General features: G+C 38.1%; 1 protein-coding gene across 1 annotated transcript in view; it reads left to right on the top strand.

Moving 5' to 3' along the window:
• The window catches only part of CORIN (corin, serine peptidase), a 451,047-nt gene that overhangs the window by 360,025 nt on the left and 64,658 nt on the right, over positions 1-26,364 (top strand). The gene's annotated exons all lie outside the window — the stretch shown is intronic.

The following is a 26,364-nucleotide window of genomic DNA, read 5'->3' as shown; positions in this document are numbered from 1 at the left end:
CTTCCTGGAACTTGGCAATAATGTCTTCCTTATGAACACATAGTGAGTGAGTGCTCTCAAACAAACAGTCCTCCAAAGCAGGGAAATGAATTAGGTGAGGGGACCCAGTGTAACTACCAGCACCTGCTCTGAAGAGTGTAGGCTGAAAACCGACTTTGATGTAACCTGAAAAGTAAATGAAGTAATTGTATTTTAAGTACTTCTGAAATGAAATGCTTTCATAATGTATAAAAGGATTGTGATGGTTTCCTCCAAGCAACCTGCATGGAAAAATCTTTCAATTCTTCCCAAGAGGTTATAGAAAGCTCCTTTTTAAGCAATACATATTTTTAAATAAACTGGGAATCAGAACTTGAAGTTCTGCAGGAACTTCTGCAGTTCTGCAGTAACCCTAAGTACTGCAGGAAATGTAAATCAGGAAAAAGTTGACCATGTTTGCTTCTTAGTAAAATGAAGACACTCCCTCCAGCTTGGATACAAAACACACGTGAAATAGATACTGTGAAACTTGTATACTTGCTATTTTGTGGGGTTTACTTTTATCAGTTTCTTCATAAATGTTATTGTTGTTGTTAGGTGCCATCAAGTCAGTCTGAATCTAGTGACCCTATGTACAACAGAATGAAACGCTGCCCGGTCCTGTGCTAGCCTCACAAGCTTTGCTATACCTGAACCCATCCTTGCAGCCACAGTGCCAATCCATCTTGTTGATGGTCTTCACCTTTTTCATTGACCCTCCACTTACCAAGCATGATATCTTTCTCCAGGGAATGGTTCTTCTGACAATATGACCAAAGTAGGTGAGATGAAGACTGGCCATTCTCACTTCCAAGGAGCATTCTGGCTGCACTTCTTCCAGGACATATTTGTTAGTTCTTTTGGCAGTCCATGGTACTTTCAGTATTTTTCGTCAACACCACAACTCAAAAGCATCAACTCTTCTTGGGTCTTCCTTATTCAATGTCCAGCTCTCGCATGCATATGAGGCCATTAAAAATGCCATAGCTTGGATTAAGTGCACCTTAGTCTTCAAAGAGTTATCTTTCCTCTTCAGCACTTTAAAGAGGTCTTTTGCAGCACATTTGCCCAGTGCAATACGTTTTCTGGTGTCTTGACTGCTGCTTACATTGGTGTTGACTATAGAAACAAGTAACATAAAATCTTTGACAATTTCAATCTTTTATCCATTTATTGTGATGCTGCTTATTGGTTCAGTTGTGAGGATTTTTGTTTTATGTTGAGATGTAATCCATACTGCAGACTGTATTCTTCAACCTTTATCTGTAAGGGCTTCAAGTCATCCTCACTTTCACCAAGCAAATTTGTGTCATCTGCATATCACAGGCTATTAAAGACTTCCTCCAATCCTGATGCTACATTCCTCTTCACATAGTCCAGCTCTCAGATTATTTGCTCAGCATAAAGATTGAATAAGTATGGTGAAAGGGTACAACTCCTTTCTTGATTTTTAAACTATGCAGAATCCCCTTGTTCTGTTCAAACAGCAGCCTCCTGGTCTATGTACAAGTTCTTCATGAGCACAATTAAGTGTTCTGGAATTCCCATTCTACTCAATGTTACCCATAATTTGTTATAATCCGCACAATTGAATATATTTGCATAGTCAATAAAACACAAGTAGACATCCTTTTGGTATTCTTTGCTTTCAGCCAAGACCCATCTGACATCAGCAATGATATCTCTCATTCCACATCCTCTTCTGAATCCACCTTGCATTTCTGGCAGCTCCCTGTCAATATACTGCTACAACTGTTTTTGAATTATCTTCCACAAGATTTTACTTGTGTGTGATATTAATGATATTGTTTGATACTTTCCATATTCATAGGATCACATCTGTTTGGAATGAATACAAATAAAAATCTCTTCCAGTCAGTGGGCAGGGTAGCTGTCTTCTAGATCTCTTGGCAGAGACAAGAGATGCTGCAGCACAGCATCCATTTGTTGAAATATGTCAATGGGTGTTCCTTCAATTCCTAGAGCCTTGTTCTTTGCCAATGCTTTCAGTGCAGCTTCAACTTCTTCCTTCAATACCATTGGTTCTTGGTCAGATGCCACCTCCTAAAATGGATAAACATCAACCAATTCTTTTTGGTACAGTGACTCTGTGTATTCCTTCCATCTTCTATTGGTGTTTCTTCCATTATTATTTTGCCCACAGAATCTTTCAGTATTGCAACTCAAGGCTTGAATTTTTTCTTCAGTTCTTTGAGCTTGAGAAATGCTGCATGTGTCTTCCCTTTTGGTTTTCTAGCTGCAGATCTTTGTACATTTCATTATAATAATTGACTTCAAAATTTTCTGTTCAGCTCTTTTATCTTGTAATTTCTTCAATTTGGTTTAGCTACTCTCCATTCAGCCACAGGAACCCAGGTAAGGGTGGTACAAGAGGTTTCCAACAGGGAGGCAAACTTGTCTGTCGGTTTGTCCTACTATGATGACGTGTTGATGTGAGTTTTTAGGCTGAGCCACTGGTGTTTCTAACCCAGAGGGATGCACATGGTGCACAGGTATCAGCCCAGCTTACAGACTGAGACAGACTAGGAAGAAGGAAGAGGCCATCCACTTCTCAAATAATTGGCCAGGGAAAACCTTATGAATAGCAAAGAAACACTGTTTGATACATTACGCACAACTTTATGAATAGTCCAGTTAGCTTAGAAGGCTCTCAAAATAGGACTGGGAAAGAGCTGCATCATCTGAGTAAACCCAGCCTTACTCCTATGGATAAGGTAAAGCTTTCGAGACCTCCATTTGCTGATGTGGCATCACTCATCAGAACATGGAATGTATGAAGTAAGAATCTAGGAAAATTGGAAGTTGTCAGAAATGAAATGGAACACATAAAGATTGATATCCATAGCATTAGTGAGCTGAAATGGACTGGTTTTGGCCATTTTGAATCAGACAACCGTGTGATCTACTATGCCGGGAATGACAGTTTGAAGAGGAATGGTGTGGCATTCATCATCACAAAGGATGTTTCAAGATCTGTCCTGAAGTACAGTGCTGTCAGTGATAGGATAATATCCATACACCTACAAGGAAGACCCGTTAATATGACTGTTATTCAAATTTATCTTGTTGAAAAAAGGTATTTGCAATGGATAAGTTGTTGGTCTTGAAAAATTTTATCATGTGACCTCCAGCATTATTTCTATCACCAAGGCCATATTTTCCAACTATCAATGATTCTACTTTGTTTCCAACTTTTTCATTCCAATCATCAGTGATAATCAACACATCTTGATTGCATGTTTGGTCAATTTCAGACTGCAGAAGTTGGTAAAAATCTTCAATTTCTTCTTCTTTGGCTTGGTGCTTGGTGAGTAAATTTGAATAATAGTAGTATTAGCTAGTCTTCCTTGTAGGCATATGGATACTGTCCTATCACTGACACCATTGTACTTCAGGATAGATCTTGAAACATTCTTTTTGATGATGAATGCCACTCTATTCCTCTTCAATTTGTCATTCCAGGCATAGTAGATCATATGGTTGTCTGATTCAAAATGGCCAAAACCAATCCATTTCAACTCATTAATGCCTACGATATCAATCTTTATGCAATCCATTTCATTTTTGACAACTTCTAATTTTCCAAGATTCATACTTCATACATTCAATGTTCTGATTATTAATGGATGTTTGCAGCTGTTTCTTCTCAGTTTGACTCATGCCACATCAGCAAATGGAGGTCCCAAAAGCTTTACTCCATCCCCATCATTAAGGTCAGCTCTACTCTGAGAAGGCAGCTCTTTCCCAGTCATATTTTGAATGCCTTTTGACCTGAGGGGCTCATCTCCTGGCATTATATTGGACAATGTTTCATGACTATTCCCAAAGTTTTCCAATAATATGTCAGCGGTGTTTCACTGTTATTCATAAAATTTTCACTGGCCAAGTTTTTGAGAACTTGACAGCCCCTTCCTTCTTCTGAGTCTGTCTCAGTCCAGAAGCTCTACCAAAACCTGTTCATCATCGGTGACTCTTCCGGTGTTTGAAATACTGGTGGCATAGCCTCCAGCCTCACAGCAACACACAAGCCACCACAGGATCACAAACTGACAGACGAGTGGTGGTCACCAGGAATGGAATGAAGTAATTTGTAGGATTTTAGAATATATACATTTGTATGCATGAATGAGCATGAAATATGTGTGTATATATGTAAATGTATGTGTACATATGAAATATTTTCACTGTATACACATACACAACCATACTCCTTTCAAATATATATTCCTTTTACCGCTGATGTGTATGAGAGTTTGGGAAAAAGTATAAATGCGAGAAATAAAAGAAAAACGAGTTCTAAAATTCTAGAATTAAAATAAAATAGAATTTTGACTCCCATAAAGTCAGATATTATGGCTGGGATCCAACTTCTTGCTCTCTCTTCTCTAACCAAGAGGCACTCAAAGCAAACCAAACTTATTGCCATTGAGTTGATTCTGATGCATAGTGACCTCCACTGGGTTTCCAAGGCTATAAATCTTTATGGAAACAGATTGCCCCATCCTTCTTCTGTGGAGTGGCTAGCTTGTTCAAACCACCAATCTTTTGGTTAGCAGCCAAATGCCTAAGCACTATACCACCCGAGCTCCTTAAGAGAGACTAGATTATAAAATAATGGGAATGAGAGAGGTGAGGACTAGGAATATCTCTGAGGTATTTAACTCACATTCACAGCACTATAAAAGCAAACTCATATGAAACTCAATTTAAATACTATTTTCAAAAATCTTTGGATGTGGTTCAGATTATATTTGTACTTGGATGAGAGAGTGAGATGTTATAAAAGATTCTACAAAACCTCCACTTCTTACTTCAGGATCTCCAATGGAGGGTCACAGAACTCCTTTGCTGTGGAAAGAGTGCTGTTTTATATTTATTTTTGGAAGCAGGGCAAAGGATGGATAAAAAAACACTTTCTTGCCCAGAAGCAGGGAAAATCTGTTTCTAGATTTTCAAAATATCTTAATATTATTCTCATATACTAAATTATGAGCATTTGAGAATAATACTAAGATGCTATAAATTATCTTAACATATAATTCTCATATGTTAAATTTGAGAATGCATGTGTCTCAGAATTCATGTGTCTCAGGAAGTATAATCTACTAAGTAGCCCTCTTGGAGCAACAGTTAAGAGCTTGATTGTTAACCAAAATGTTGGTAGTTTGAACTTACCTGGTGGCCCCACAGAAGAAAGATCTGGTAGTCTGCTCCTGTAAAGATTACAGCCTAGAAAACCCTGTGGGACAGTTCTGCTCTGTCACAGGGGATTTCTATAAGTTGAAATTGGCTCCATGGCACCTAACAACAACATAACCTGCTAAAGGCATTTGACTGCTAACCAGAAGGCCGGTGGTCCAAACCCACCAACCACTCCTCGGAAGGAAGATTGGGCAATCTACTTCTGTAGTGATACTGCCTTGGAAACCCAAGGAGGGGTCGCTATAAGTCGGATCCAACTCTATGGCAGTGAGTTGGTTTTTTTTTTTTTTTTTTTTGGCTGTAATTTGACATAGAAATTCTGTCCTTTTGCACATCATTCTGAAATAAGATTTATTGAGCAAAGACTCCGTCGGTGCTTTTACTTGAAAGAGCTTTCTCTTTCATTCCCAATTCCAGTTACTTTTTGAGATCAGCTTCAAACCATCATTCTGATGCTTATATCAAAACATTTTTCTGTTAACAAAATAGAGCAAATGACATTTCTGGGATTCCACTGAGCACTCTTCAAACACACTTACAATAATGATCCATTCAATGATAGGGCAGCAGCCAGCAGTAAAATTTTGTTATCCCAATTTGAAAAATTATGTAAATATCAGCATCTTGACCCCATTTAGCTCATGTAAAGACCCATATCTTTGGGAAACTGAATAAATGATGCTAATCTACAATAAGAGAACTTCAAATTCTCCTAGAGTGGAAGATTTATAAAAAAAAATTTTCCCAGCTTCCTTATTGTGTCTAAATAAAGGCTACGATTGTTATCAGAGACAACAAAAAGTCTTTTGTATATGCTTATCTTTCATATTTTCTCTCACCATTGTTGTTGTTGTTATGTGCCGTCGAGTCAGCCCTGACTCATAGCGACCCCTCCTTGGGTTTCCGAGGCAGTATCACTACAGAAGTAGATTGCCCAACCTTCCTTCCAAGGAGTGACTGGTGGGTTTGAACCGCCAGCCTTCTGGTTAGCAGTCAAGTGCCTTAGCCACTATGCTACCAGGGCTCCCTTCTCTCACCATAGGCCCAAGATAATTTCTTAATATGAAAACTTGATTACATAATGATGGATAATGCCATTGAGAGTTCTATGTGAAAGCCAGAACTACAAGAATTTACAACCAGAAAAGTTATTTTGAAAAGTCACCCTGAATATACCTGTTGTATTACAAACAGAACAAATCTTGTTTCAAATATTTTGCATTTCTTCTATTTATTTGCATATTGGACTTTATCTTATTTTGATACTCATAAAATTCACTATTTTAACCATTTTATAGCATAGAATTCAGTGGCATTTACACTTTCACAGTGTTGTGCTAACTTCACCATTATCTATTAATAGAACACTTTCATTATCCTGAAAGAAAACTTCTGTACCCATTAAGCAGTCACTCTACTCTCCTCTGGATCCATGCAACCACTAATCTGCTTTCTATCTCTATGGATCTATCTGTTCTGCATATTTCATATAAATTGAATCATAAAATATGTGACCTTTGGTGTCAGATTTCTTCCACTTAGCATAGTGTTTTCACAGTTAATCCATGTTGTAGCATGTGTCAGTCCTCATTGTTTTTCATGACTGAATACTATTCCATTGCATGGCTATATCACATTTTGTTCATCTGTTCATCAGTTAATAGACATTTGGTATGTTTTCACCTTTTGGCAATTGTGTACATATTGAATTCTTAATAAATCTTTTTTACTCCATTTCTTCAACATAATGGGAAAATGGAAATTCAATATTTTAGATGCTTTTAGATATTAAAAAATCTAAATAGAGCTTTAGATATTTTTATTCTGGATATTTATTCTTTCACAGAAGCACTAGGAAAATGAGAGAGAAGAATGTAGTTGGAAAATCATAACTATTATTTGAATTATCAAACTTAAAGTCACTGCCATGAAGTCAGTTCTGACTCATAATGACCTGCTTCAGATTTTTGAGGTGGTAAATCTTTATGGAAGTAGATTGTCCTATCTTCTTCCACAGAGCAGCTGGTGGGTTTGAACTGCCAACCTTCTGGTTAGCAGTCAGATGCCATAGGCACTGTGCCACCAGAGCTTCTTTTATTTGACTTAGGTAATGGGTAAATGGGTAGATTTTCTGAGGAAATAAGTAAGAAAGATGAACTTAATATTTTTATACTTTTTGATTACCTTCACATTTTCTCTTCAGTTTACTCAGGAGACTCATGAATTGATGAAATTCAGAATAGAAAAGGGACAAATACAATTGGCAAGATGAAGTCAAATTCCTGTCATGGGAAGGGACTGCTTAGGAAGCTGCTCTGTTACCATCATGTCTGGGGACAAGCTGCAAATTCACTATTTTGCTACTGATACCTCAAATCAACTCTATGTGATCTCTCTCTTTTGACTCATTGATTGAAAGTCCATGGTGGGAAGTTCTGGCCAGGACTAGTCATTGACCCTCACTTCAGTTGCCAGAGGAAATTACTCTCCTTCTTAGCTTGTAGAATGGAGTGTCCACTATACCACCTGTATTTACACCTTCGAACATATTCTACACCAGAAACTTGAACTTTTAAAAGTAGTCACCTTCTCCCTCTATCTTTTTAAGGTATTGATTCGCGACCTAGTACTAGACTTTCTGTGGAGGATGCAGATGTAAATACTATCATGAAAAAGCTCACAGTTTGATGTGGAAAACATATGAATGAACAACTAAGAACATAAAATTAGAAAAGAAAAAAAAAACATTGTTTTCTTTCATCTGAGAATGGTACATTTCTGTAGTGTAATACATACCAGTCCTTAAAATCATACAAGAAGGGCATTCAACTCTTATCTTGATACTATAGTATAAACCCACTCATTCCATCATTTATTCATTCGCTAATTTTATAGAGAACATCATTGTAGTGTAGTGTTCAAAACTAACATATTCTGACTCCAAGTAGGTCATTCATCTACTTGAGATAGTAGTACATTTTGGAGTTGGTTCATCCAGGATGCAAGACTACCCCAAATTACATGTTTTTCAAGGGTTCTACTAAAATATTTTCATAGTGGTGACAGTTGATTAAAAAACAACTTGCACTTGTAGATTTTTAGACCTAAATAATGTATATTTTATAGTACAAATGCTAGACTTTCAACTAAGAGCTTGTCCAAATGAGAAGATTCAGAGTTCTCTGTTGAATCTGGAAAACTTTTTACCCCATCCTGCAGGTATCTCTAGAGTTACCCCATACTAGAAGTATGATAACTATCTGATTATACAAGGGTATAAATCAAACCCCTAAATTCTCATGACAGTATATTGACTTTGCTAACTGCACGTCCAGTATCAAAAACATATGGACATTTATTTAACCAACCATATAAATCAGAATTTAGACTGTCCTCTAATATTTGCCAAATGTTCAGTTGAGACATCTGGTATATCAGGAAGTTGGTCTAAAGGAATGTGACTCTCCATGCCTCTTTGCTCCACAAGCTCTGTCTTCTATATAATGTGAGATCATCTGGAATGGTGTGTTTAGACTGTTCTGTTTTGGAAAAAAATACCTGTATGGAGTTAGTAGCAATTTTATTTTATGCCCTAATCTTTTAGATCTGGTCAATAGCAAAAAACAAAAAAGCAACAACAAAAAAAATACTTTTGGATCATGTTTCTATGTCTTAGGCAAAACCACAGTGAAAGGCAGCATCTATTATATTATCTAAAAGTACCTGATATAAGGATTTGCATTGTAATTTCCTTTTTAATTTTAGTGTCAGGAAAAATTTTCATATTTTAGATTTCTTTATTCACCTAAGAAATATTTAATCCAGTATGATTTATTTATTTACTTACTTTATATAATTCATAAAATTCATTCTCTTAGAGTGTGTAATTCTGTTCTTTTCAGTCAGTTCACAAGAAGGAGCTCTAGGACATTTTATCACTTCACATTTTTCTTCATCCCTATTATCAGTCAATCCCCATTCCTCCCTTTCTCAGTCTCTGGAGACCACTAGTCTACCTTCTAGATGTATGTATTTGGCTATTTTGTTCGTATCACGTAAGTAGAATCCTAAAATATCAGTATTTTATTCATGTTTATGGCTGAACAGTAGGCCATTTGCCTTGAACAAATCTGCTGCAAATTATAAATAAAGCTGCTCTAAAATCTTGTGTACAAGTTTTTGTGTGAATATATTTTCATTTCTTCTGAGTATGTACTTAAAGGTAGAATTGTTGAGTCATGTGGCAACTCTATGCTTAATTTTTTAAGAAACTGCCAGATTGTTTTCCAAACTGAAAGCACCATTTTACTTTCTCAGAAGCAATATGTAAAAGCTTCGGTGTTTCCATATCCTTGACCAACAGTTGTTGGAAGTGTGAACTGGCATTTACTATGTATTGATTTACATTTCCCTAATTATTAAAGATGTTGAGTATCTTTGCAATTGTTTATTGGCCACTGACTTTTGGAGAATTGTCTATTCAAATCCATTCTTTTGTAATCATTCTTTACTAATATTTATTTTCATCCTTCATTATATAGGCTGTTATAAGCCCTATTATTTTCTTTCAAAATATTTATTCTGTTCCTCTTCTCCCTCCCCATTTAGTCATTCAGTAAATATTTACTGAGTTCCTACTATGTGCTAGGTAGCTCTAGAAGCTTGGGATACACTAGTGAACAAAATAGACAATGATCCCTTCCTCAAATATTCTGCTATCTGCATTGTTGTTGTCATGTGCCATCAAGTCAGACCCGACTCATAGTGACCCCTCCTTGGGTTTCCAAGGCAGTATCACTATGGAAGTAGATTGCCCCATCTTCCTTCCAAAGAGTGGCTGGTGGGTGTGAATCACCAGCCTTCTGGTTAGCAGTCAAGTGCCTTTAGACACCACCCTACCAGAACTCCTATCTGCATTATGAAATAATAATGAAGAAGTAGATAAAGTAGAATTTTAGAAGATGGCAAGTGCTATGTACAAAAAGAGATGGGAGGAAAGAAATCATAGTACTGGCTACCAAGGTTCTGGGTTACGGTTAATTTCAGTATTAAATAGAATGGTCAGGTAAACCTCACTGGAAAAGTGACAGTTTAGCAAAGGTTTGCAGGAGGTGAGAGAATTTGCTAAGTAGACATGGGAGAAGCCATCAAATGCAGAGGGAACAATAATAACAGAAGTGCAAAGAGTTTAAAACCAGCAAGGAAGCTACCAGAAAAAAATACTGGAATAGAGGGAGCAAGGGAGAAATGGTAGAAGATAAAGTCATAGCGATAATTGGGTAGAAGCTGTAGGTCATGAAGAGACTTGTAGGCAATTTTAAGACTTTGTTTTTTAGTTTGAGTAAAATGAGGAGTCATCGAAAGGTGTTGAGCAGAGAAGTGCCATTATCTGAATAAAAACAATCCTTCTGGCTGTTGTATTGAGAAAATGAATCCTAACCACTAGACCACCAGGGGAGATTGGCTATTTCATTGAAAATAGGCTGTAAGTGGGGAAAAATAGGAGCCAGAAGACAGGTCATTGGAGTAATGTGAGAGGTTTGGGTGGCTTAGATGACTATGGTAGCAGAGGACGTGACAAAAAGTGGTTTAATTCTACATATGTTTTAAAAGTAGAGTCATTAGGCATGTCTGATAGATTGGATGGGAAGGTAGAATGAAAAATGATGTATAGATTTTTAATCTGAGTAACTGGGTAACAGTTGCCATCAACTGAACTGGGAAGGTTGCAGATAGAGCAAGTCTGGAGAGAAAGATTGTTGTTGTTGTTATGTGCCGTCGAGTCGGCCCCGACTCATAGAGACCCCTCCTTGGGTTTCCGATGCAGTATCACTACAGAAGTAGGATTGCCCAACCTTCCTTCCGAGGAGTGGCTGGTGGGTTTGAACTGCCAGCCATCTGGTTAGCAGGCAAGTGACTTAGCCACTATGCTACCAGAGCTCCCGGAGAGAAAGATTAGGCGTTCTGATTTGGATATGTTAAATTTGTGATGTCTATTAGACTTCTAAATGAAGTTGTTTAGAAGGACCAAGACTGTAGTTTATTAGAGAGATCTGGGATGAAGATATATATATATATATATATATATTTGGGAGTCATCTGTTACAGATGATACGTCAATTCATGGGACTGGGAGAGAGTGTAGATAGAGATGACAAGAAGACCAAGGGCTGAGCCCCGGGGCTTTCATACATGAAGAGGATGGAAGAAAAGCAAGAGCCATTGAAAGAAGTTGAGGAAAAACAACCCGTGAGGTAGGAGTGTGTGGCATCCTGAAAAGCAAATGGGGAAAGTGTATAAGGAGGACATGATAATCAGTTGTGTTACATGCTGTTGACAGTTCAAGTAAGGTGAAAAACAAAAACTGACTATTGGATTTTGTAATTTGCACATCACTGACATGAGCAGTTTCAGTGGAGTGATGGGGTAAAAGCCTATGAAGCAGAATAAGGAATAATGGGAAGGAAGGAATAATAGATAATAAGTATAGAAAAATTTGAGGGGTTTTGCAGCAAAGGGGAGCAAAGAAATGTAGATAGTACATGGTGGGAAAAGTAAAATTAAGAGATATTTGGAGTCTCCATTTTCCCTGCAGCAGTGGTCATTGTATGACTGAATTTCTGGTAAGTTTCTATGTCATCATACAAACATCATGTTCATTAAATAATTTTCTGTCAAAGTCTTCTCTAATTATATGTATGTGTGCATGTATGCATTTTGTTTTGTTTTGTCTTGTTTTAATCCAAGGAAGTTTGGACTGTTCTAGTCACTGCCGGGCCCATCATAAATTAGTTTAGCTTTGTTCAATTTCACATCCTGCTCTTCCTTCTAATCCTTTGGTTTCTAGGCTGGTGTGTCTTTTTTCTGTGTTCCATGAATGTGTTCCTTCCTGCCTCCATCTCTGTGTCCATATATGCATCATTTTCTCCACTCCCTATTCAAATCCTTCAGGCCTTCACTCAAGCCCCATGGTTTCTATGAGTTGTTCCTCATCTTTTTTATCTTATTTTCTCTTGAAGACCTATTGTACTTAAAAGTTGATACTATATAATTTCCTTCTTAATTCTACAACGCTCCATATAATTTGTAATTTTTTTGAATTTTTTATCGTATTTCCCAGAATGCATTATAGAAAACAGTAATAGTTGACCCCTACTATGTGCCAGGCTGCTCATATATATATCAAGTACTTGATATATATATATAATTCTGTACACACTATAACCAATGACAACCTACAATATGCAGATGATACAATCTTGCTTGCTGAAAGTGAAGAGGACTTGAAGCATTTACTGATGAAGATCAAAGATGACAGCCTTCAGTGTGGATTAACATAAAGAAAAAATATTCATCACAACTGGACCAATAAGCAACATAATGACAAACAAAGAAAAAATTGAAGTTATAAAGGATTTCATTTTACTTGGATTTACAGTCCACACCCATGGAAGCAGCAGTCAAGAAATCAAAAGACATATTGCCTTGGGCAAATCTGCTGCAAAAGACTCCTTAAAGGTGTTAAAAAGCTTGAGGACTAAACTGCACCTGACCTAAGCCATAGTATTTTCAACTGCCTCCTATGCATGTGAAGGCTGAACGATGAATAAGGAAGACCAAAGAAGAATTTCTTTGAATTATCATGTTGATGAAGACTATCGACTATACCACGGACTGACAGAAGAACGAACAAATGTATCTCGGAAGAACAGCCAGAATGCTCCTTAGAAGCAAGGATGGTGAGACTTTTTCTCATGTACTTTAGACGTGTAATAAGGAGAGGAATATCCTGCTTAGTATAGCAGAGGGTAAACAAAAAAGAGGAAGACCCTCAATGAAAAGGATTGACATAATGGCTGAAACTATGGGCTCAAACACAGCAGCAGTCGTGAGGATGGTGCTGGAGGGACAGTGTTTCGTTCTGTCGGACATAGGATTGCTATGAATCAGAACCTACTCAATGGCACCTAACAACAATAACCCTCCAAGATAAGTAGTATTGTTTTCTTTATTTTACATATGAGGAAACAAAGGCATAGAGAGATTAAGGAAATTTGCTAGGTTACAAAACTGGGAAGTAAGGAGCCTAGATACAAATCCAGGCAAGAGGCCTCTCAGGTACTACAGGTAGACCCACTAAGGCACCAAGTTATTCAGTAACATGACGTGCCTGATGTGGCTAAGCATTTGCATTGGAGTTTGTGGCAAGTCTCAATATCACTTTGTGGTTTTATTTATCATTGTAAGTAGATAGCAATGATGAGTGGAGGATGGGGACAATTTGTTATGCAGGCCCATAATCCATACGTTTTTCACTTTTTGGAAAGTCACTTATAGTAACAAGTAGATGTTTGTCATATTCTGAGTAAAAGTCAGCTGAAGCAAATCCATGAGGTGTTATTTTCTTTCACACAGCAGTGTTACAGCTTTTCGGGCAGGCATATAGCTTGGGCACGGGGAATTAATTTCCTACCCATTTCCTGGTGGTTAAATGACTGCCTGGGTGAGAAAGGAATTATAGAGGCCAATATGTGGATGTAATGTTTCCTGGAACATGCCATTCTGGAGTGAGGAAGAAGAATAATTTTCCTGAAAAACTGTTAAAGCCTAAAGGAAGAAGAAACATTTTTGAAGTTCTTCCCTGAGGCCATGGAGTAACAGGCTCTAATAAACAAAAGCAAAATATGTCTACCAGTTGTCCTAAAAGCATTTCCATATGGTAGTAACTGCAAACTCCACCAGAAGTTTGTCTTTGGGTATTTATTAATAAACTGAATTTCAAATTGAGTCAGTTGAGTTAATGAATAATTTATGAAATTAAAAGGAACATTCTCAGTGGTGTAGAGAAATTTGCCATTATTGTTGTTGTTATGTGCCGTTGAGTTGGCCCCGACTCATAGCGACCCCTCCTTAGGTTGCTGAGGCAGTATCACTACAGATTGCCCAGCCTTCATTCCAAGGAGTGGCTGGTGGGTTTGAACCACCAGCCTTCTGGTTAGCTGTCAAGTTCCTTAGGCTTTATGCTACCATAATGGAACTAGGCTGGAGTCTGAATTAATCAGTTTTTTTTTTTTTTTAAACTCTGTTATAATCCTTTGTGTGGTGGAAATGTTCATCATTAAAAATTAATTCATACCAGGGTTTATAAAATCAGAGATAGTTTCCATCAGTTCTTCGGAATTAAGTTCAATCAAGACCCAGTTTCAGCTTTCTAGTCATGGTCCCAATAATCATAGAGCTAATTATGATCAGGAAGACTCTGGAATGGTAAGAATCAATCTCTGTAAAGCCCCTAGGAGTATCAGATTCTCTAGTCATCATAATAGATATAACATTGATGTTAAACATGAATATGAATGGGTTGTGGGCAAATTAGAACATAATCTCCAACCTGAGGGACATCAGGAAACGATCAAAGAGGGCCCGAGTTATTTCTTTTCAATGTCCTTACATGGAAGCATCCTCCTTTTGGAACTCCACCAAGAGAGCTTCTAGTGATGACTTAATCTCAGACCTAGAATCTTCCTCATATTGTCTTTGAACCAGCACAATCTGGCTTTTACCTCCAAGATAGAACTGACAGTCACCAACAATATTATCTAAATGACAAATCTACTGGTCTTTCTATTATTTATGCAATTGGGCCTCAAAAACCAATTTCTTACCCTGAGCTATCACACACTGTGTAATTTGATTCCTGCCTTTCTCTCTGATCCATTCTCCTAGCATTCTCCCATGTTTCCAATAAACTTTAGATACAATGACCTTATCACTGACATTCAAATACTTCCAACTCATTCCCATCTTTGGGTCTTTGCCTTCACTGTTTCTTTCGCTTGGAATCCTGATCTCTAGACCTTCACATGGTTGCCTCCATCTCATCATTCAGATCTCAGCTAATATATCAATTCCATAGAGAGGCCTTACTTGACAACCTTACCTGGAACAGCTTTCACCCTCACTAAATAACAGCTTTCACCCTTACCAAGCAGACATTTGCTCATTTTATCTTCTTCAAAGCACTTATCCAAAACGGAAAATAATATATGTATATTATTTTTTTAAAATATATTTGTAATCTGTTCTTCACATTAAAGTGACAGGTCCTTAGGCGAGGAACTCCATCTGATACATTGCCAATGTGTTGTTTCCACTTCCATCCCATCTTATTAACCATTGATCATCAGTGTTAACCCTTGTCCATCTGGTTATTTTTAAACCCTGTCAGGGTAACACTCCTCCTGGGCTCTCGCTCATTTTATAGCATCATCATCTTGAATACTCACAGGTTAATCATTGTATCATTAATAAACGTAAGTCAAGTCTAATTTTAACCCAATCTGTAACCTTTCCTATATCTTCCAAACAAGTAAATAAAGGAACATGTGTAATCTTAACCTTGATATACAATAATTCTTTAATCTAAAAAATTCAATTAAAGTCTGTACATGCTTGCTATACTCAGCTCACTACTGTGAAGTTAGTCCAGGCTTCACGGCAGTGAATTGAGAATAACAAATACGTATTATGTTGCTTACCTGTATTCTTTCTTTTTTGGGAGACTAGCACCTGTTCCTTTTGGGGCTCCACTTTGTTTCATATTTTAGCCTTGGGATGCAAATGGTGGCTAAACTATCATTTTTGTAAATGATTGTACTTTCTTAGTCTCAGTAATTGGTTGAGGAGTAGATACCTAACCCAAGTGAGGACAATTAAAATACCCCACTGTGTACTCACAGTGATTGGTTTGGGGACACTTAAAGTTCTTCATTAAGAGTTGTTTTAAATGGCCCTGGCGAACACTTCTTTCCTTTTTGAACAGATAGATGAAAGGATCCAAGTTTAGAATTTAAAGCTATTGGCAGCCAGTCTTCTGGCTTCTAAAGAAGTCGCTTGGAGAGAATAACCACCTCTGCCCCTCACCAGAGGAAGTGGAGATGAGAGCTGGAGAAACTTGAGGGTACTTGGGTACCTCGTACCAGCAATCCTGAAGATTATCTCTAGCCCTTCGGTGATCACATTTCCTGTTTTGATACTCAGATATTTCAGTGAAATTTTTAGGTACCAAAATATGATTTTTTGTAGTGTAACACTATTAACTAACATTATACCTGTTATAGGAGCTCTAGTAGCATAGTGGCTAAAGCACTTGACTGCTAACCAGAAGGCTGGCGGTTCAAACCCACCAGCCACTCCTCGGAAGGAAGGTTGGGCAATCCTACTTCCCTAGTGATACTGCCTCGGAAACCCAAGGAGGGGTCGCTATGAGTCGGGGCCAACTCGACGACACATAACAACAACAATACCTGTTATAAAACAAAATACCTGGGATTTGAATTATTTATCTTGCAGTGCAGAGAATCACGTGTTGCCTTAAAATTTTGAAGTGAATAAAGGTACATTTTTAGGAAACATTTTTCTATGCTTTCTATAATCTTCATGAAGAAGAATAAAAGAGCAATTGGCAAAACAAGGCTCTGTTAGAAAAATAAATTCCACTCTGGTTCATAGTCTTTCTAAACAAGTAGAATAAAATATAACATTGAAATTAATACTAGAGTTACGTGATGTACCAAAAGAAAGTGAAGACAAATAAGAAACACTTTCTTTGAAATGAAACTCAAGTTTCTGTCAATATAATGTTGAATTTCTCTCTCTCTCTCTCTCTTTTAAAGTTCTAAGATATCACTTCCAAGTTATTAAAAAAGAGATGGGATTTTGGGAAACTAAAATTGCCAGAAGACAATATTTGATCTATTAAAGAATAGGTAGCTCTGGTAGCATAATGCCTAAGGCACTTGACTACTAACCATAAGGCTGGTAGTTCAAACCCACCAGCCACTCCTTGGAAGGAAGATGGGGCAATCTACTTCCATAGTAAACTGCCTGGGAAACCCAAGGAGGGGTCGCTATGAGTTGGGTCTGACTTGACGGCACATAACAACAACAACAACAAAAGAAGTATACAGTTTTATTCAGAAATATACTTAACAAATTAATGACACCACTTACTCACTTTGCTTTGTAAATTTGCATTTAATAAATGATCAAATGCTATTTAATTTCAAATTTTTATGATTGATTAATTTTCCACTTTTAATGAATTATTTATTTGAATTAACACTTTGTCCTTATTAATTTTATTTTCTAAATTAGATTAGAGTGATAATGTACGCTTAATACTTATATTTTTGTACTTTCTATTTTCATATTTGAAATGGATTGAATGTTTGGTGTTGCTAATTTTTATTTTATGAAATCTGAACATCTCCAATTTAATTTTTTGAACTAACTGCCTCCTTCTTTTTGTCTCAAGATAGTTTTTGTCCCTTGTACCTATAAATTATTGTCAATATCTCTACCCCTGTGGCAGACAAATGAATTGTAAGAGAATAAAATGATATATTTTCAGCTAAGATTGCAGTAAGAAGTATTTTTGTTAAAAGGGAGTTTACTGGAAAAGTAAACTAAGATCTTGTTGTTGTTAGGTGCCATCGAGTCATCTCTGACTCATAGCCACCTCACGTACAGAACTAAACACTGCCTGGTCCTGTGCCAGCCCCACGACCTTTGCTATACCTGAGTCCATTGTTACAGGCACTGTACCAATCCATCTCGTTGAAGGCCTTCCCCTTTTTCATTGTCCCTCCACTTTCCCAAGTGTGACGTCCTGCTCCAGGAAATGGTCCCTTTTCACAACATGATCAAAGTAGGTGAGATGAAGTCTGGCCATTCTTGATTCCAAGGAGCATTCTGGCTGCACTTCTTCCAGGACAGATTTGTTATGTCTTTTAGCAGTCCATTGTACTTTCAGCATTCTTCGCCAACACCACAACTCAAAACCATTGACTCTTCTTCGGTCTTCCTTTTCCATTGTCAAGCTCTCACATGCACATGAGGTGATAGAAAATACTATGGCTTGTGTCAAGCACACCTTAGTCTTCAAGGAAACATCCTTGCTCTTCAGCTCTTGAAAGAGGTCCTTTGCAGCAGAATTGTCCAATGCTATATGAGGTCAGATATTTTGACTGCTGCTTCCATTGATGTTGATTGTAGAACCAAGTAATATGAAGTCTTTGACAACTTCAATCTTTTCTCCATTTATCATGATGCTGCTAATTAGTCCTGTGGTGAGGATTTTTGTTTTCTTTATATTGAGGTATAATCCATACTGCAGACTGTAGCCTTCAATCTTCATCAGTAAGTGTTTCAAGTTATCCTCACTCTCAGCGAGCAAAATTGTGTTGTCTGCATAACTCAGGTTGTTAATGATTCTTCCTCCAGTCCTGATGCCACATTCTTCTTCATATAGTTCAGCTTCTTGGATTATTTGCTCAGCATACAGATTAAATAAGTATGGTGAAAAGATAGAACCCTGATTCATTTTCTTCTTGATTTTAAACCATGCAGTGCCCCTTGTTCTGTTCCAACGACAGCCTTCTGGTCTATGTACAAGTTCCTCATGAGCACAATTAAGTGTTCTGGAATTCCCGTTCTTCTCAATGTTATCCATAATTTGTTATGATCCACACAATTCAATGCCTTTGCAAAGTCAATAAAACACAAGTAAACATCTTTCTGGTATTCTTTGCTTTGAGCCAAGATCCAGCTGACATCAGCAATGATATCCCTCATTCCACATCCTCTTCTGAATCCAGCTTACATTTCTGGAAGTTCTCTGTCAATACACTACTGTAACTGTTTTTTAATTATCTTCAGTAAGATTTTACTTGCATGTGATATTAATGATATTGTTCGATAATTTCCACATTCTCTGGGATCACTTTCTTTGGAATGGATATAAATATGCATCTTTTCCAGTCATTCTGCCAGGTAGTTGTCTTCCAAATCTCTTGGCATAGCCAAGTGAGTGCCTCTAGTGTGGCATCTGTTTGTTGAAACATCTCAGTGGGCATCCTATCAACTCCTGGAGCCTTGTTTTTCACCACTTCCCTGAGTGTAGCTTCAACTTGTTCCTTCAATACCATTGGTTCTTGATCATATGCCATCTCCTGAAATGGAAGAACATCGACCAATTCTTTTTGGTACAGTGACTCTGTGTATTCCTTCTATCTTCTTTTGATGTTTCCTGCATCATTCAATACATTGCCCATAGAATCTTTCAATATTGCAACTTGAGGCTTAAATTTCCTCTTCAGTTCTTTCACCTTGACAAATGCTGAGGGTGTTCATCCCTTTTGGCTTTCCAACTCCATGTTTTCACACATTGCATTATAATAATTGACTTTATCTTCTTGAGCTTCTCTAAATCTTCTGTTTAGCTCTTTTATCTTGTTGTTTCTTCCCTTTGCTTTAGCTACTCTCCCTTCAAGGGCAAGTTTCAGAGTCTCTTCTGACATACACTTTGGTCTTTTCTTCCTTACCTGTTGTTCTAATGACCTTTTGCTTTCTTCATGGATGATATTCTTGATGTCATCCCACAATTTCTCTGGCTTTTGGTCATTGGTGTTCAATGCATCAAATTTATTCTTTAGATGGTCTCTAAATTCAGGAGGGATGTAATCAACATCATATTTTGCCTCTTGTGGACTTGTTTTCATTGTCTTCAACTTCAAGTTGAACTTGCAAATGAGCAGTTGATGGTCTGCTTCACAATCAGCTCCTGACCTTGTTTTAGCTGAAGATATTGAGATTCTCCATCACCTCTTTCCACAGATGTAATCAATCTGATTCCTGTGTACTCCATCTGGTGAAGTCCATGTATATAGCTGCTGTTTGCATTGTTGAAAAAAATGTATTTACATTGAATAAGCCATTGGTCTTGGAAAATTCTATCATGGGATCTCCAGCATTATTTCTATCTCCAAGGCCAAATTTTCCAACTACTGGTGATTTTTTTTTGTTTGCAACTTTTGCATTCCAGTCACCAGAGATAATCAGCACATCTTGGTTGCATATTTGGTCAATTTCAGATTGCAGAAGTTGATAAAAGTCTTCAATTTCATCATCTTTGGCTTTGGTGGTTGGTGCGTAAATTCAAATAATAGTAGTATTAACTGGTCTTCCTTGTAGGCATATGGATATTATTCTATCACTGACAGCATTGTACTTCAGGATAGATCTTGAAACATTCTTCATGACAATGAATGCCACACCATTCCTCTTCAATTTGTCACTCCTGGTATAGTAGATCATATGGTTATCTGATTCAAAATGGCCAAAAACTGGTCCATTTCAGCTCACTAATGCCTAGGATATCACTCTTTATGCATTCCATTTCATTTTTGACAACTTCCAATTTTCCTAGATTTATACTTTGTACATTCCATGTTCCAGTTATTAATGGATGTTACAGCTGTTTCTTCTCATATTGAGTCATGCCACTTTGGCAAAAGGAGGCCCTGAAAGCTCTACTTTATCCACATCATTAAGGTAAGCTCTACTTTGATGAGGCAACCCTTTCCCAGTTATATTTCTAGTGACTTCTGTCCAGAGGGGCTCCTCTTCCAGCACTGTATCAGACAATGTCTCCAGGCTATTCATAATATTTTCCAGTAGCATATCAGACAGTGATTCACTACTATTCATAGGGTTTTTCACTGGCCAATTCTTTGAGAAGTGAATGGCTTCTTCCTTCTTCCTAATCTGTCTCAGTCTGGAAGCTCCAACAAAACTGGTCCACCATGGGCACCCCTGCTGGCACAGCCTCGAGCCTCACAGCAACATGCAAGCCACCACAGTAGAACAAACTGACAGACAAGTTCATCTCCCTTAGCTATTCCAACCGCTCTGCTCACTTCCTGGGCTTCCCCCTACCTTGTTCCTGCTGGCCCTGTCTGTCACTGCTCCCTGCTGCCTGGGGACTGTCCCCCACCCACCTTACCTGTTCCAGCTGCCGGCCCTGTCTGCCACTGCTCCCTGCTGCCCTATCTGCTTAAGTCTGCTTTAAACATTTCCCTTGATGGAACATTTACTGTATAATGCAGAAACTAATCTAGTAACCAAATGATTCTGTAACACCAAAAACAAATAAATATGCCCACTGCCATTGAATCAATTCTGACTTATAGCGACCCCCATTGGTTTTCCAAGGCTATTAATCTTTACAGAACTATATGCCTCATCTTCTTCCCATAGAGTACCTGATGAGTTTGAACTGCCTACCTTTTAGCAGCCAATGCCTTAACCACAGCACCCCAGAACCCCTTAAAATGATTCTACAATACTATTTATTTATGGTTTGTTTAAAACCTACTAATTGCATCTGTAAAATTTCTAGACTATCCTTATACTTGACACAATAATTCAATTAGCTTTAAATATTGTGGAGCCTGAGTGGCACAAGTGGTTTGTGATTGGCTGCTAACCTAAAGGTTGGCAGTTTGAACCCATCCAGCAGCTCCCTGGAAGAAAGGGCTGGCAAACTGCTTCTGTGAAGATTACAACCAAGAAAACGTTTTTGAGCAGTTCTACTCTGTAACACATGGGGTTGGGAGCTCTAGTAGCATAGTGCATACGGCACTAGACTGCTAACCAGAAGACTGGTGGTTCAAACCCACCAGCCACTCCTTGGAAGGAAGATGGGGCAATCTACTTCCCTAGTGATACTGCCTGAGAACCCAAGGAGGGGTCACTATGAGTCAGGTCCGACTCGACAGCACATAACAACAACAACAACAACTCTGTAACACATGGAGTTACAATGAGTTGGGTATCCACTTGACCACACCTAACAAAAACAAGCTTTAAATATTAACATATCTACTTGCTCTTTAAAAGATTTCATTTTGCTTGGATCCACAATCAACACCCACAGAAGCATCAGTCAAGAAATTAGACATTGTGTTACACTGGACAAATCTGCTGCAAAGGACCTCTTTAAAGTGTTAAAGAGCAAAGACATCCCTTTGAAGACTAAAGTGTGTGTAACCCAATCCATGGTATTTTCAATAGCTTCACATGCTGGATAATGAATAAGGAGGACCACAGGAGACTTGATGCATTTGAATTGTGGTGTCGGTGAAGAATATTGAATATAACGTGGACTTTCAGAAGAGCAAACAAATGTATCTTGGTAAAAGTACATTTGGAATGCTCCTTAGAAGTGAGAATGACTGGACTTTGACTCTCATACTTTGGTCATGTTGTCAGAAGGGACCAGTCCCTGGAGAAGGATACCATGGTTGGTACAGTAGAGGGTCAGTGAGTAAAGCAGACCCTCAATGAGATGGACTGACACAGTGGCTACAGCAGTGGCTGCAAGCATAACAGTGACAGTGAGGATAGTGCAGGACAGGGCAGTGTTTCGTTCTGTTGTACGCAGGGTCACTATGAGTCAGGCTGGACCACACCTAACAACAACAACAAGATGGGTAATACATTGACGATGCAGGAAACATCAAGGAAAGATACAAAGAATACACAGAGACACTGTACCCAAAAGAACTAATCGATGTTCAACCATTTCAGGAGGTAGCACCTCATCAAGAACAAGTGGTACTGATAGGAGAAGTCCAAGCTGCACTGAAGGCATTGGCAAGAAAACAAGACTTCAGGAACTAATGAAATATCAATTGAGATATTTTAACAAATGGATGCAACATTGAAACCACTCTCTTATATATATGCCCATTCCGAAGAAAGGAGATTTAATAGAATGCAGAAGTTATTGAGCTATATCATTAATATTAAGATGAATAAAGTTTTGCTGAAGATAACTAAAAAATGGTTGCAACAGTTCATCAACAGAGAACTGCCAAAAGAGGACAAGGGACAACGGATATCATTGCAGGTATCAAATGGATCTTGGCTGAAAGGAAAGGATAACAGAAAGACTTTTACCTGTGTGTTTTTGACTATGCAAAGGCATTCTACTGTGTGGATCATAACAAATTGTGGATAACATTGCAAAGAATGGGCATTCCAGAACACTTAATTGTGCTCATCAGGAATCTGTAACTAGACCAAGAGGCTGTCATTTGAACAAATAAGGCGATAGATACTGTATGGTTTAAAATCAGCAAGGATGTGTGTCAGGGTTGTATACTTTCAGTATATTTATTCAATCTGTATAACCAAAAACCTAACTCACTGCCATTGAGTTGGATCTGACTCATAGCTACCCCTCCTTGGGTTTCCAAGGAGGTATCACTATGGAAGTAGATTGCCCAATGTTCCTTACAAGGAGTGGCTGGTGGGTTTGATCTGATCAAGTAATCTGAGAAGCTGGACTATACGAAGAAGAACATGGCATCAGGATTGGAGGAAGACTCATTAGAAACCCAGGTTATGCAGATGACACACCTTGCTTGCTGAAAATGAACAAGACTTGAAGCACTTACTGATGAAGATCAAAGAGTACAGCCTTCAGTATGTACATTTCAACATAAAGGAAACAAAAATCCTCACAACTGGACTAATAAGCAACATCACTATAAATGGAGAAAGATTGAAGCTGTCAATGATTTCATTTTGCTTGGATACACATTCAACATCCATGGAAGAAGGAGCTGAGAAATCAAATAGTGTATTGCATTGGGCAAATATGCTGCAAAAGACCTCATTAAAGCGTTAAAAAGCAAAAATGTCACCTTCAGGACTAAGGTGAGCCAGAACTAAGCCGTGGTATTATCACTCATTTCATAGCATGTGAAAGCTGGACTGAAGAAGAATTGATGCCTTTGAATTATGATGCTGGCGAAGAATATTGAATATTCCATGAACTTCCATAAGAACAAATAAATCTATTGTGAAGAAAATATAGACAGAATGCTCCTTGGAAGTGAGGATAGAGAGACTTTATCTCATATCCTGTAGACATGTTATCACGAGGGACCAGTTCCTGGGGAAGGATATCATGCTCTGTATAGTAGAGGCTCAGTGAAAAAGAAGACCCTCAATGAGATAGATAGACACAGTTGCTGCAACAATGAGGTCAAACACAGCTATGATTATAAAGATGGTATAGGACCAGAAATCAACTTGTAGACATGTAACAAGAAGAACTCTCTAAGAACCAAACAGGGATAATAATAATATGACAGAGTTCAAAAAGAGGTTTTTGAAATCAGATACTAAATGTTTGGAAATGTTCCAAGTTCTGAACAGGATTTTTAAAATTACAAATAATTTATCCTGTCCACCACAAAAGGCATTTGTATTTCAAAACCAATTGTCAAGAATTGAGGTTGAATACTTATATTTATTTTTCCCCAGCAGCAGACACTCTCAAATAGGCCTTCTCCTTCTGTTGAAATTGTAACGTGTCAATTCATGTATTTCCTGGCCATACTTGAAGCACTGTTTTCTCTCTGTGTCAAAGGTAACAAAGCCCTTGGTTTCAGAGGATTTGTGCTGACCTTCATTTTTTTTTTTTTTTTTTTTATTAGGATTTGGGTGAAGATTTACAGAGTAAATTCACTTTTCATACAGCAGTTCACATATAACACAGTGACTATATCCCTATTACTGAACACCAAGTGACTCATGAGAATGGGAGATTAGGCCAAATTGTCTAGTGATCTGATTTTTCTCCTAAACTGTGAAATATTGGCATAGTGCCTAAGGCATCTGACTGCTAATCAGAAGGCTAGCAGTTCAAACCTGCCAGCCACTCCTTGGAAGGAAGGTTGGGCAATCTACTTCTGTAGTGGTACTGCCTCAGAAACCCAAGAAGGGGTCGCTGTGAGTCAAAATTGATTTGATGGCAGTGAGTTATTTTGTTTGTTTGTTTGAGTTTCAGAATATCAGGATATTTGAAAATGCTATCATCTCATTTCAGCAGACAAAAATATATTTGTATAAATTTTTATATGTGCCTTATGGCCACTTGATCCTCAAGAAAAAATAAAATAAATTGAGCAAATCCCTTCACCCTCTGTGCAGTATTATCTGTAGATCAGATCAGAGTGACAAGAATTTCTGATTGTCAAGCCAGAGGTGATGGGGTACTATTAGTATGTAGTGGATAGAAGTCAGGGATGGTGCTGAACATGCTAGCATGCACAGAACAGCCCTTCACAGGAAATACTGATCTAGTACAAAATGCCAGTAGAGCCGAGAATGATAAACTCTGATTTTGAGGCATCATTCTGGATGTTTTCTTCCTGCCATGCCTCACCCCACAAGGCAAAGACTGCCATCAGAAGTCTGGTTCCTATTCTATAGCTATGTTCTCAAAGAATACTCACAGAAGTAGGTAGCATCAGCATTACCTAGGATCTTGTTAGAAAGGCACATTTTTTGGCCTTAAACCAGAAAACCCATTGCCACCAAGTTTATTCCAAGTCATAACAAAACTTTAGGACAGAGAAGAGCTGCCCTATAGAGTTACCAAGGCTATAAATCTGTGGACACAAACTGCCTCATCTTTTTCCCATGAACAGATGCTGGGTTTGAACAGCCGACCTTTGGTTAGTCGCCTAAAGCTTTAATCATTACCTCACCAGAGCTCCTAGACTGATCTTAGACCTACTGAATTAGAAACTGTGGGAGTGGGGTTCAACAATCTGTTGTAATAGACCTTCCAGGTGATTCTGATGAACACTACAGTTTAAAAACCACCATTCCAACTTCTTCTCTCATTCATTCTTGGAAGCTCTGGTAGCATAGTGCCTAAGACACTTGACTGCTAACCAGAAGGCTGACGGTTCAAACCCACTAGCCACTCCTCGGAAGGAAGGTTGGGCAAACTACTTCCGTAGTGATACCGCTTTGTAAACCCAAGGAGGGGTCGCTGTGAGTCTGGTCTGACTCGATGGCACATAACAACAACAATATTCCAACTTCTAAGAATTCTACATTGAATCTAGCTGATATGTTTGTCAAAGAAGGAGTGTAAACTACATTCTTTTAACAGCTTGTTAACTTGATTTGTTGTTATTGTTGTTGTTGTTGTTATTTGCTGTTGAGATCTGTAGGCATATGGTATGTAAGCCTCCATTTGTGCTCTTGCTCCAGGCTCCACAAATGTTTGAGAAGGGTCTCGGGATGTTAAATAAGGGCAGTGTTAGAACATTCCTTGAATTTGTTATGGGTCTATGACTTTATGGTTGCATTTGGTCATCTGGGTCTGACTGCTTGCCCTGCACAGCCTCTGGGGATAGATACAATGACTTCATCATTGTTAAAATGTGTTTTGCTCTCTTATCTCCTACCCAGGAG

The sequence above is a fragment of the Orycteropus afer genome, unplaced genomic scaffold (genome assembly GCF_000298275.1).
Source record: "Orycteropus afer afer isolate SDZICR_OR568_19922 unplaced genomic scaffold, OryAfe1.0 scaffold00246, whole genome shotgun sequence".
Taxonomy (NCBI): domain Eukaryota; kingdom Metazoa; phylum Chordata; class Mammalia; order Tubulidentata; family Orycteropodidae; genus Orycteropus; species Orycteropus afer.
Note: the sequence above shows the minus strand (reverse complement) of the source record. Positions and strands in the feature narration are given on the sequence as shown.